This window comes from Sprattus sprattus, assembly GCF_963457725.1.
Source record: "Sprattus sprattus genome assembly, chromosome: 3".
Taxonomy (NCBI): domain Eukaryota; kingdom Metazoa; phylum Chordata; class Actinopteri; order Clupeiformes; family Clupeidae; genus Sprattus; species Sprattus sprattus.
The window spans coordinates 15,573,020-15,586,539 of record NC_137922.1 but is presented as its reverse complement, the minus strand read 5'-3'; the positions used below and the strand labels follow the sequence as shown (position 1 = coordinate 15,586,539).

Here is a 13,520-nt window from a genome sequence, read left to right as displayed (position 1 = left end):
AAAATATATTTGTTCTCCTTAGATCCTGAATATTTAGTTAAAGGCAGAGTAGTGGAATGATAAGACCAAGAACATATTTGATTATTCACATTTTTTTTTTTATTCAATTGCACAAACAATGTTGTGTGAATTTATTTGATATGCACCACATTTCTTTTCTGTCAAAACAACAACAATTCAACAAGAAAATTCACACAAAGTGTTTAATTATGTTACCATTAGTTGATATTTTAGAGTTTATATCAAACAAAATTCGCTAGAAAGTAATACAAAAAATAGCCTACATTTATAATATCTCATCACTGAAAAAAAACATGGCAACACAAGTGACACAATATAACGCCAATGACACAAATGTAAGCATAAGAAATAGCTGGAAATTCAATTCAATTAAATTCACTTGTATTTATATCCATAACAATACAATTGTGTCAAGGACCAGGTGCTTTACAGAGCCGGGACCCCTTTTTCTGCAATGTCTGTTCATGTTACATTGTCTTTCCAGCCTTTTTAAACTGCCAGGTCTTCCTCACACCAGCTCAAACCAGTTCATGTTAACTGGCCTTAAATCTGCCAGTATAATTTCGTGACCATGAAAGTTTTACCTGGCCATTCACATATTTGATGTACCCTGTCGCAGAAACATTACTGATATTAGGGCATTTCACTGCTGCAAAACTAGGAGTAGTGTTAGTTAGGGTCATAAACCTTTGCGTCAGAACATGCGCTTACAAGATTTATTGGTTGAACTGCCAGTGGAAAGGGATAAAAATGGCGAAACAAACAGGTCGACTGGAGACAGAAGAGGTGATTAGGAAATCACAGATAGCTTTGTGTGAATACGAAAGAGTCAGGAAGACACCTCCATTAACTAGTTGCTTGACAGTGAGTGAAGAGTGTGAGGGGTTCTTATACTGAGCGTGACAGGTGCAGTCCATCAGAATTCAGGTGATCGGGAAAGTGATGCTGCTGGGTGAGTTGTGGTTGGAGGGGGCGTTGCAGGAGCAGGGTTCAGCGCTGGCGTTTCAGGCACCAACGTAAGGGGCATCAGGATGTACAACAATGCCACAGGGTAAAACATTTACACTGACAAGTTTGGAGTTCTGCTCCAGCACTTGAGGCTTCCTCTCCTGCCCTTTTTTCATTGATCCACTCTGTTGCACCCCTTGAAGAATTCTCCCTGTGAGTGCCTGACCAGATGACTCCCCTCACACATGGCAAACCTCATCAAATCTGCTAGCGGTCACGCTTGGTTGGTGCATTTCTTTCCACAACAAACATTCTGACTGTTTACGTGTACCTACCTCTATTAGAGCTGACAGCTTGTGGGTTAATTGTAGGTTCTCCAAATGAAAGATCTGGTCACAGTTTGAAACAAAGTGCATGTTAGATGGACATCTGGGACCCTCCACTAGGAGTGTGGGAAACACAGATAAGATGGATAGATAGATAGATAGATAAGATAGTGCTGAACCCCTTGAAAAAGATCCGAACCTGGAGTCAACAAAAGATAGCTCCGACAACCCACTGAAATCACAGGTTGTAAGAGGTTGGGGCTTCATGCTTTTCAGTGTTTCTCCAGTTGAGAGGTCAGGCAGGGATCCTAAAACAAACTGATAAACATCATACAAGTCTCAATTTTTCAGTGATTCAGTATTCCTTTTTCGGTAAAATGTAGAATGGTGTATCTTATTTTATTAGAATCTTCGGAATTATAAAGAACATGACCTGTGTATGCTTGCGAAAAGAGCAAAGCTTAGGTTAATGGTGGCAAGCAAGCCAATGATTGTTTTGTTTTGTGTGACTGTTGCCTGCTAAGCAACAATCAGAGAATTACATGCCCAGAACAGTAACATCTAAAACGAAGTCATACACATAACCCATTTCTTTTGAAGAGTCTGAAACAGGACAGATATTTAAAATGCAGATTATGTTAAAAAAAAAAACATGCCCTACAGACTTATTAGGAAGAGATGTGATATGGGTTGGGCATTAGAATTGTTCCAACAATACATGGGTTTTAGAATAAATTAAACAATGGTGTCCCAAAATATTATTATGTATAGAATATACACTGTTTAGCCCAAAAAAGATTTAAAGACAAATGTAAGCCTGGCACACTAACTACATTAACCTAGATTGAGGCATTGGACTAACATAGGCTGAGTGGGGGCTGAGTGCCGGCTCAAAAGACTCTGCTGTTCTCCAGATAAGAAGACTTGTAGACAACATACCCTGGTGTTGTTAAGATTTTAGCAGAATCAAGGCCACAAAATAAGCTGCTGTGGTTCGCTAAAGTAAAGCTATCTTTAAAAAGCACCTCAGCCACAGACAAATAAATAAATGATGTATTTTCTGGGAATTACATAATTCTGTAGATATTGCATTCCTAACTACGCGTTAGAAACACAAATGTTGCAGAATTTACTTTATTCACAGCCCAGGTCAGCAGGAGATATTATTAAAAGGCCTGAAGATGGAAAGCAGGCATTTGAACAGATTAAACAACTGTTAGTCAGTTCTGCTGTCTAAGCACATCCATGACACAACAAGCCATTCGTACCAACTGTACTGTAAAAAAGGTTATATGACATCTGTATAAATGCATAAGTGTGGACTTTAAGTTGATGGCATACTATTCAACACGGCAAGATCCAGTAGCCCAAGCAATGTCTGAATGTTTACAAGCAGGAGTGGCTGCAGCCTTGGCGGTGCAGGCCTCTGCTCCTATTGTACTAAACAGACTTACACTGAAAGTTCCACATGCTGATTATTTATAAATTTGTGTTTTTGCCCTCTCAGCCTCATATCACTATTGAGCACTGCGTGACATTTAAGCCAGCTACACTTTTACTTACGGCAGAGGACAGATCAAAACTATGGCAGCCAGAGCTGACCTACAAGATATGCCTTTTCCAAAAGCTAATTCAACTATTGTTTGTTGATGTTTCAAGTAAACAAACCTTGAACACATAGCCACTACTTCCACACTATTCGGCAGAGGCAGCGGAACTGATTGCGCTTCGCACACACATGCAAAAGACCCGGTTTCATTGGGAAACCACAAAGCAGACAAGGCCACTAACCAGGCAGAAGGTTGTATTACTTTTTTTCCTTTTATTATGATTTTAGTAATCCAAGAAGCCTATCGGAACACTGATTCTGTTCTGATATGATGGTTCTGATATGATGTTGACCATTATTTTACTCCATGTATTGCTTTTGCTGCTTGCTTTTATTGATTGTATGTAAAGCACTTTGAACTGCAAAAACCATCTGACACATACACAATTGAAGATTTACATCTCACAATACTAAAAGATATGCTGCAATATTGAGCCATGGTGGAAACATGCCTCGATAAGTGGGGATAGTAAGCATATATTTAGGGTTCATGCAGCGAAGCTGCAGGAAACCTATTGTGTTTCTGTTTGTTCTTATTATTATGATTCTGTGCTGGGATCCTATGGCAGCCCATAGAACCGTCTGGTAAAAAGTTGTGAAATTTGGCACACTGATTGGGGACAGTCCCATGATTCATTTCACCAAGTTTCATGTAGGAACATGTAGCGCTCTAGCGCCACCAACAGGTCAAAGTTGGACGTACGTTCACACACGTAACTTTTGACCCGTTGGCCCGATTTTCGAAAATGAGGCATCCTTGGAATCCTTGGACCAGCACGAGTTCAACGCACCCTATGACGTCATTTTGCGCCATGATGGATTTTCCGCCATTTTGGATTTTATCAAAAACCTTCAAAAAGTTTCACGGGTCACAATTTTTGTCCGATTAACACCAAACTTGACACACATCATCTTCAGACCAAGCCTCACAAAAGTTATTGGATTACATCTTCGCAACTAAAACCGTTCGCCCGTGACAGCCAATCAAAGTTTGCGACGAAGTCGCCAGACAGGACGTGGGCTCATATCTCAACAACGATTTGATTTATCAAGACCAAACTTACTACGTGGACCGCTTACCTCATCAGGAAGACGCTTAAGAAATGTTGTGACCTTTAACCTCTAGGTGGCGCTGTAAATACAAAAAATGCATTTTGGCCTGTAGCTGTTGACGTGTTTGGAATTTCCACTTACTAGTGGGTTCTACTCATGCTCTTGGAGGTCTTTAGGTTGACAAATGCAAATATGTGACATTATCATAATTGATCAGGGCGCCATATTGAATTTAGTCAAAAACACTAAAAAGCAAACACAGGTCACAAATTTGATCTGATCTTCACAAAAATTGGCGCAGACCATCATTAGACCATGCCTGATAACTGCATTAGTTTATGGAACAATTGATGAAAGCGTTCGCCAGTAGCAGCCAATCAAATTAGGCGGCAAAGCCGCCAAACAGGAAGTGAGCTCATATCTCGGCTACCCTGTAATGTATCAAAACCAAACTTGGACTGCTGACCCCATCTGGGGGACAATCAATACATTTGGTGACCTTTGACCTTAATTTAATCCAAAACACTAAAAAGCTTGCACAGGTCGCTAATTTGATCCGATCTTCACCAAAATTGGCACGGACTTTCTAAAGATCATGCTTTATCAGTAGATTGCGTTCTGAAAGCATTCGCCTTCAACAGCCTATCGAATTTGGCCAATTCGCTGCATGAACCCTCCATTGCTGCTTGCAGCTATATTTTGAGTTCTTATTTTAATTTTATGAAAAGATGATTTATCATACATTTTTTATTTTTATTGAGTTAAATCCAAACTATTAAAAGCAAATTCAGAATCCAAGAGTGAAATAAGTGAAATCAAGCATGCATGTGGTTATCACTGTTTGAAATGATGTTTGTAATGATCTACACTGCCTTAACACTCAAACCATTTGCTGAAACAGATAAAGAGATTGACAAAGGGAATTCTTTGCCTTGGCAAGTTTTCGTCTCAAACCTGGTCAAGAAAACAACACTGTCCAGAGGGGTTGAGGAGCCTAGTGGAGACTGGGAGGGCGGGGCGGTCCTATCTGTGCAAAGTCATGGGGAGTTACAAGGGAAAAATGAAACAATGTATAGAACTTTTGATAATAACTGCACTACTCTACATTTTGGTACTATTAACATATTGATCCAACAGTCACCGTTCTTGGTCCAATATCTGCAATGGGGCCTGGCCGAAGATCATCCGTGATGGGGGAAAACCAGCATGCCGAAACACACTTTCCACAGACAGACTGTCTACATTCCTGCCCAGTGGTACTCTACAGCCGATGTGATCTGCAGAATGCCTGATGGGGAACAGGGCCTTCAAGGACACAGCAAAGAAACCTTGTTTGAATGTTATCTGAAACCTAGGCGAGCTAATGACACACACACAGTTGACATCCATTATGTTGGCCTACAAATGCAAAGTATTCAAATGTGTGATGAGAAAAATTACATTTTTAATTATTTACTTATAATTATATGGAGAGATGCTCAGTAATGACCTCTTCCAAAAATCCATGCGATAAAGCTCAGAGTGATGATTTTGAATTTATCCATTGAAATTGATAATTGATAAATTAAGAAAGATGATTTGTGATTTTGATTGTGATTTTTAACTATCCATTGAAACGGATAAAAGAAGGGAGTGATGGAGATAATTTCTGAACACTGTTAATGCCTTGTATTATAAATTACCTTATATGGATCATGTGCGTATGAAAGCAGGAACATGGCTTTTCTGTGCGTGTGTGTAACTTTAATTATTAGGTGCCACTTAGTCTGCATATGTACAAGAGCATGTTTAGGCCAGAGGTGATAAGAAGGGAACGGTGCTTCTTCCGACCTTGTTACCACCACGAGGTTATCCCTGCTGAAAAGTAAACTTCTGTCTATATAAACCTTGTACGATGTGTTTATCATTGCTTCGCTTTCAGCCTTGTGCTGGGAGTGAGCCCGATTGCAATTGTTGTTTGTCTAATAAATATACTTATATGCAGCTCCAAAGTCCTGAGGTAACTAGGGTGAATTTTCTGTCTGTCTGTTTCCAGGGTGAAATCTCAACCTAATAAATAATATTTTAAACTGTCAAGTGCCCACTTGACTGCCAGGCATTCCAGCTCAACAGCTGCGTACCTGGTCTCCTGAGGGAATAATTTCCGGCATATATAAAGTGAGGGGCCGCTTGGTCACCCCACGTTATTGGGATGTGGCAACTGATGATAAGTGGTGAAGAGGAAAAAAACACAGTGCACGAGAGGATGGTTTTTGTACAAAAATATATATATTTGTATTTATTTGGCTTCAAAACAACATAAATACAAAACAAACAAACAGAAATAAGTACTTAAACAGTGCCCCAAAACAGGCTTACTAGTTTTAAACAGCAATCCAAAAATGTTCCACAAGTATTCCAATAGAATGTACTTCACCTCACATCAAGCAACTACTCCTTCTCTACCAGCTTTCTTAAGACATTGCTAAAGAAAGAGGCTTTGCATTCTTCTTACTTGCAGTGCTAGTAACAGAAGCCCCCCTTACACATTTTTTTCGCCTTGGCGGTATGTCCGCTATGATTTTCCAGCGTTTTATATCTGTTTGACCATAAAACCCAGACGGCAGCAAATGCTATTCTTTCGTTATTTACACGTTAGTCACATGCTCAACACGCTCGTCTTACGTTGACTAATCGTTTGTCGCTAGCCAGTGACACGTCAGCACACATTCGTCGCGAGCCAGTGACACGTCAGCACACGTTTGTCGCGCGCCAGTGACACGTCAGCACACGTTTGTCGCGCGCCAGTGACACGTCAGCACACGCTCCTCATGTGTCAGTCCCACGCCAGATGTGTCCACCTCGCCCTAGAACGCTTGAAATTGAACGATTTGGACATTCAGAGAACTTAGACCAGAACGTTATCATGTGACGGGCCTTGAGACAGGTGATTTCTTCCATAGGGAATACTGACATTATATCTGGCTGTCAAAAGCCTTATCAGTATAGTTGTGCATGTGGGGATGACAAGTATGAATTATTGTATGCAGGGCCGTTGCTAGGAATTCTGGGCCCCCGTCCCTCGACTTTTCATCGCCAAAGATCAATTTTTCACAACTTTTTTTCTTAGACTGTATGTATTATATCAGTTTTCTTTATTTTTCTGTTCCTCTATGTTCTTGACAGTTTTTTTCAATTGCCAATGGTACAGCAGTTCACTAATAAGTCAAAATAGCCAACAAGGGCCCTATCTTGCACCCAGCGCAATTGACATTGTCACCGACGCGTGTATCATTCCTATTTTGCACCCGGCCCACAGCGGGATTTTTCCTCCAGAGGCGCGCGTCGAAATGAATTTGCGCCGAAATGGGCGGGGCAGAACAGAGAAGGCGTTTCTCAGGCGCAAGTGGTATTTTGCAGTTTCAAAACGACCGCTATGCAATATGCGCTCCTCGCTCTTAACACATGTTAGTGGTCAGCTTGTATAAAAGTTCTTACCATTCTCAGCATAAAAGTTGCCTGTTCAAATATGTGCTAGCAATGTTTTAAGTGTTTCCTCCGCATGAGAACACAATCTCTGAGAGGAATAAACATGGTTTCAGCTGACATTGATTTGTGTGGTCATTCTTTAGTAGAAATGTATCAGTTAATGTATTTTTTTTTAAAGCAATTATATCTAACATAAATTGCATAATTTAGGGTACAGGTAAAGATAGAACTATAAAGCACATTTTTATCCAAGAATCCATTTCATAAATTGGAGGCCTTAGAGATGAGGAAAGACATGGTTGGGTTTAGTTCTACCTCTGGTAAGGGTATATCACAATTTTGGGGCCATTGTCGTGCTCCGGGGTACATTTCCTCAATGAGACTGGGTTGCACATCACAGTAGTTTTCACAGGAGACACTTTTGCCATCAGGAGCAAAGCATCTTGAGAAACACTTGTATTCCATATTCCATAATCTCTATACAAAACATACATTTTCACATACTTTCATTTCCTGATAACATAACATAACATGTTATCAGAGCGTGTAGCTCTGTGGTCTAACCTGCGACCCTTTTATCAGGAATGGCTTTATTAGCCTCCATGGCTAGGGATTAACACCACATCACATGTGAATTTAAAAGTTATCAGGTCAAAGTATTACGTTTTTTTAAGTACAATCTTTCACTAATATAGCCATATACTGTACAAACGGAGTATGGTATTCACGCTTCACAGAATGATACAAATCCTAGAAATTTAAAGTAGAGTGTTAACATTCATGGGATAGGCTTTCATTTGCGTTCTGATGCTCATTGGGTTCACTTTGGTCAGTCTTGGTTATCCCAAAGCACTTGTCAAGTGTTCCCTCACTTTTGCCAGGTGTTTAATGCAAAACTCCCCCACTTGAAAGGGACAGCCAATTTCAGGAAGCTTTCACAGGATTCCACTCATTGACCACAATTTTTCTCTTTCTTCTTTCTTTTATTTTAGAAGTTTTTAGCTGGTCAACCAGCGAGGTGAAAAACCTTTAAATGCAAAACACAAACACCACTTAAGAAAATGAAAAGCAAGACAACCACATGCAGTGCACTATATACACAATACAATACAAGCCTTAAATTACTTAAATACAAACACACACAATACTTAAATGCAGAACCACCCACCCTCAGGTTGTCAGGGACATGGCTCACAGTTGAACTTGACAGCACTTCTGTGGAACATTTTGTAGTCGTATATCTGTTTTATCTTCTGCTTGATCTCTTTAGTTTTAACTCCATTTATTACACGGCTCTTCAGAACGTTCCAAAAAGTACCGTTGATTTGAATGGGCCATTCCTACGTCATACCCATACATTAATTCCTGCTAACAGACCTCTGCCAAAGATAATCACCGCTGTCATTGGCAACGGGTTTTGTACTTCTAATTCACATCTTTCATATCATTCCGCCAGAAGTCCAGTCATTTTAACGCAACAGTAGAGAGTAATTTGAAGTCAGCAAGTAATGGGTTGCTATGCAACACCTGAAACTTCAAAGTTCTATTTGCTTGAAGAACTATTTATTTCTAAACGGGACACATGAAACGGCACCTAAATCATTAAAAAGAGATATGTTGGAGGAATGTCTTCTATCGTTTTTGGCAAGTACCCGTATAATAAGCGGGATAATGTATTGTCCGTCGGTCATTCTACAAAAATAATTCCCTTCGGTACAAAACAACACCCTCCGCTGCGCGTCGGGGTGTTGTTCGCCCCGTCGGGAATTATTTTTGTAGAATGACCTCCGGACAATACATTATCCCTTACATATAATTGGATTGAGACAGGAAGGAAATACTACAAATGACATTGCCATGAACTTCTTCAAATTCAAAGGGCTTTGAGGAATTCTGTATACAAGAACAACTACAACAGCAGAGCATTCATAGATCACAAACACAAGGAAGTGAGTTGCACAGGTATACAAAGCCTTTGACCAAGCATCAGAGTCCTTACTTCTGAAACATGCAATTAGATTAGAAATGTATAAGAAAAGACAATTGAAAACAGACCAAGTCCATGATAAACGCCTGTGATAAATAAACCGTAGATGGTATTCACGCTTCACAGAATGATACAACTTCTAGAAATTTAAAGTAGAGTGTTAACATTCATGGGATAGGCTTTCATTTGCTTTCTGATGCTCATTCAGCTATTGGGTTCACTTTTGCCAGTCTTGTTTTTTCCAAAGCACTTCTTTGAAATATTTTGTAAATCTGTTTTATCTTTTGATTGATCTCTTTAGTTTTGGCTCCATATATGATTGGATTGAGACAGGAAGGAAATACTACAAGTGACATTGCCATGAACTTCTTAAGAGTTAAAGGGCTTTGAGGAATTCTGTATACAAGAACAGTTGAAGCAGCAGAGCATTCATAGATCACAAACACAACAAAGTGGGTTGCACAGGTATACAAAGCCTTTGACTTAGCATCAGAGTCCTTATTTCTGAAACATGCAATTAAAATAAATGTATAAGAAAACACAATAGAAAACAGAGTAAGTCCATGATAAACACCTGTGACAAATAAACCATATAGATTGTTTACGGTGATGTCCTTTGCACAAGTCATCCTGAGGATTGACATATTATCACAGTAGAAATTAGAGACATTAGTTGAGCAAAACGGGTGACGCAAGGTGAGCCCAAATACAGACCCCACCAGAAGGAAATTAATTAAGCAGCATAACATTAAGATGTAAATGACAGTAGTTTCGGACATAACTGAATGATATCTAAGAGGGTGGCATATAGCTATGTATCTATCAAAAGCCATTGCTGACAAAATTAGGTATGTAGCACCAACATACAAATGCAGAATTAAGGCCTGAAACAGACATGCAAGGAAACTTGTGTGTCTCTGTTAGGTCATCAGATTATAGACAACCGGTGGGATCATGCCACTCAGACCTACAATGTCATTGAAAGCTAAACTGAACAATAGGTACATTGGCTAATGCAGATGTGCATTGACAGCGATGATTCCTATGGTTTATAAATTAATATAAAAGCTCAAAAGCAGTGCATAGGTAACAGATATTTTCTTACCCCATAAAAATGCTGTGAGCAGTCAGTTATAGCCTGTTTTAATACATGACAAAGCCAGTGATTGGTCCACGTCACTCAAACAGCCAGTTCTCCCAAGACAAAGGTGGAGGAGGAGCACCTGATGTAATAGTTGGGCAAGCTGTGCACCTGTGTGGGTGTGGCAAGAGGGTCCTTAAAACTGCCTGCCTGCCTGTATATGGACAGCAACACTGGCTGTGCTGGTTTCTTGCATGGGCTCAGTAACTGATCAACTGTCAGCTACAATGAAAACAAGGACCGGGTAAAAAGCTACGAGGCAATGGATCAAGACCAAAGTTAAATTATTTGACTAATACTTCCGATTATAACGTGAATCTTCATTTTTGTTACTATTTATGTGTAAAAGAAAGCAATAATCATTGTAAAAATAAACATATAATTAAAAAACTGATTTAAGAGTGGTGGCAATGTATTTTTCAAGCTCACTGCTTTCATCAAGTATTCCGGTATTTTTGAGTTGAGTGGGTTGACATAGATGCTATAGAAGCTGCTGTTTGTTGCCTAATGTAGTTGCTGCACTACAATACTTTCAGAAATAAGCAGACAATTTATGGGAATAATCTCACATGGGTTATAAATGCCATACAAACCACACTGTTCAGCCTACATAGCTGGTCACTGCACATCATTTAGACAATGGTAGGCTCCACTTTAGGAAAATGACTCTCCCTCTAATGGCCCGGAATAATGTCAGGTCCATACAGAAATAGTTTTCAAAACAAGGTTTTGGCCTGCCCAAGCCTTGAACTTCACCCCATAAAACACCTCTGGAATGAACTGGAACAGCGACTGACAATAAGGCCTTATAGCCAAACACCAGTGACCAACTTCATAACTAAAGTTCTTACAAAGATACTGGGCAAATATTTCTGTTTCGTGGTTTTTGAAAAATCCAGCCTCACTACCGATAAGTAGGTCGTGTCCTTACAAATACTAGATTGTCAGTTCACCACTATGGATTACACACCGATATGCTGTATATAAAACTAGAACAACCCTACATTTGACCAGATCAATTTTATATCATGGAAGCCACTATAGCTGATACACCTCAGAAGGTTTGCATTACCTACATGACCATAGAGGTAATCATTTCCTTCAGTTGGACTTCACTGATGCTTGATACCCTAAAAAAAACACCTGTGCAGAGACCTCACTAATATGTGTTCACTCTGGGGTAGTTTACATCAGCCTTCTGTAATTAATCCTGTTTGTACATTTTTTAGACTAAACTACAGCAACTCCTGACATATTTTACTGCAGTGTGGATTATCATCAGTCTGGAGAAATCCTCTCCACCTGACAGCACTGTCTCACTTTTCACCCACAACCAATGTTCCAACCAGCTTTGTCCAGTCATGGCCAACAGGACTTTTTTTGTTTGGATGCACTTCAGGTGTATGTACCACTCTGACCACTAGAGGGCAGCACATGCTACAGATCAATCCTCAGGCCTTTTACTTTGTAAAGGATCCTGAGCAGGATTTTAACTTTATAGCAAATTCTTTTAGATTGAATTCATGAACATTGAGTTGAAAATAAAATATATTCTTCTTGTTCTTTTTCTTCTTCTTCTTCTTCTTCTTCTTTTTAATATACCTGTACCCTTTAACTTTTTTAATGATTAGCAATGTGCTGCCCTTCATCAGCCAGTTAGGGTGGAAGCCTGTTGTTCTCATCTAATTCATCTGAGCAGCTACATGTTATTATTATGACCACCACAGGGCACAGTTTTATTTTAATTTTTGTACAGATTTACTGTCGAAGATATCATATACTTCACTAAACTTGATGTGGTTATATGTTGTGTCCCTAAGTGTGTGTGTCCCTTTTCCCTTCTTGCTGTAGTCCTCCCTGAAGTGGGGTGGACTCAAAGGACTTTTTGGACAATAGCTTGTCAACTGTTTTACCAAAACTTACAAAAAAATTATTGCAAAGTGGCTTATAGGAGGCTTATGACCATAGCTCACTACAGCTCATTTGTGGATTAGCACCACCTGGTGATTAATGTTCATTATCTCCCTCTGGAACGAAATACTGTTTTCTGATTGGCTAATGGGGTGTACATTAAGTTCGTATAACCGGACACCTTGGACGTAGTCCCAGTAGAAAAGTTAAATCGCCGTTCCATATCAATGCTCTTGAATGGTTACCATTGACAACCAACGTAACATTTTTTTTTCTTCAAAAAACGCACTACTTTCTCTAACGGGAGCACTAGGCTTCAAATTAAGAATTCATCAGGTTATTATGCATATTAAGTTTCCTAAAGATAAAGGAAATTCTAAATAATAATAATAATAATAATAAAAACATTTTTGGATGTTGTAAACGGGAGATAAGCGGGATAACGGCCTTCGAGCTGTCCAGTTCTACAAAGATAATGGACTGCGCGGAGCAACTCCACTCCGCTGCACGTCGTGGAGTTCTTTGCCCCACAGCGTCCATTACCTTTCTAGAACTGTACAGCTCGTCGGCCGTTATCCCTTACATGTTCAGTCGGCCTCTGGGGGGGGCTTCACGCCTAGTTCATTATGATTTATTTGTGGAGCGGCACCATCTAGTGAATAATGTTCAAAGCAATAACCTTCTCTTCACTAGCTAATATCACAAACTAATAAGAAATCACAATCTGAATCACGCCTGAATGTATGCATCGACACATGCCAGATTTTATGACATTTTGTCAATGGGGCAGACCCATTTTAATATCGTCCATAAAACCAACAATAAAAAAAACATGAATGTGTGCATTACATATGGGTATTAAGAGTTTGAGAAGTAAAAGATACTTGATTTAATAAAAAAGGTGAAATTAATTCTGTTTTACTTTTCACATTCTTTATAAAAAAATGTTTTAAGCAAATAGAAAGTAAAAAGGCAACACGACATGTCTCCCCGTGGACACGTTGTGCGAGTGCTGAGATCTTTGTTACCTGTTTTGTTTTGGATACCTTTTGTTGG

General features: G+C 39.5%; 1 pseudogene across 1 annotated transcript; it reads right to left on the bottom strand.

Annotated features, from left to right (window-relative positions):
• Positions 1 to 7,736: 7,736 nt before the first annotated feature.
• Positions 7,737 to 10,161, bottom strand: LOC308362642 (olfactory receptor 52D1-like; annotated as a pseudogene). Its single transcript has 5 exons — positions 10,018 to 10,161; positions 9,236 to 9,529; positions 8,621 to 8,701; positions 7,990 to 8,031; positions 7,737 to 7,807 (listed from the first exon to the last, which is right to left on the bottom strand). The product of its transcript is annotated as an olfactory receptor 52D1-like (transcript).
• Between the last annotated feature and the right edge of the window lie 3,359 nt (positions 10,162 to 13,520).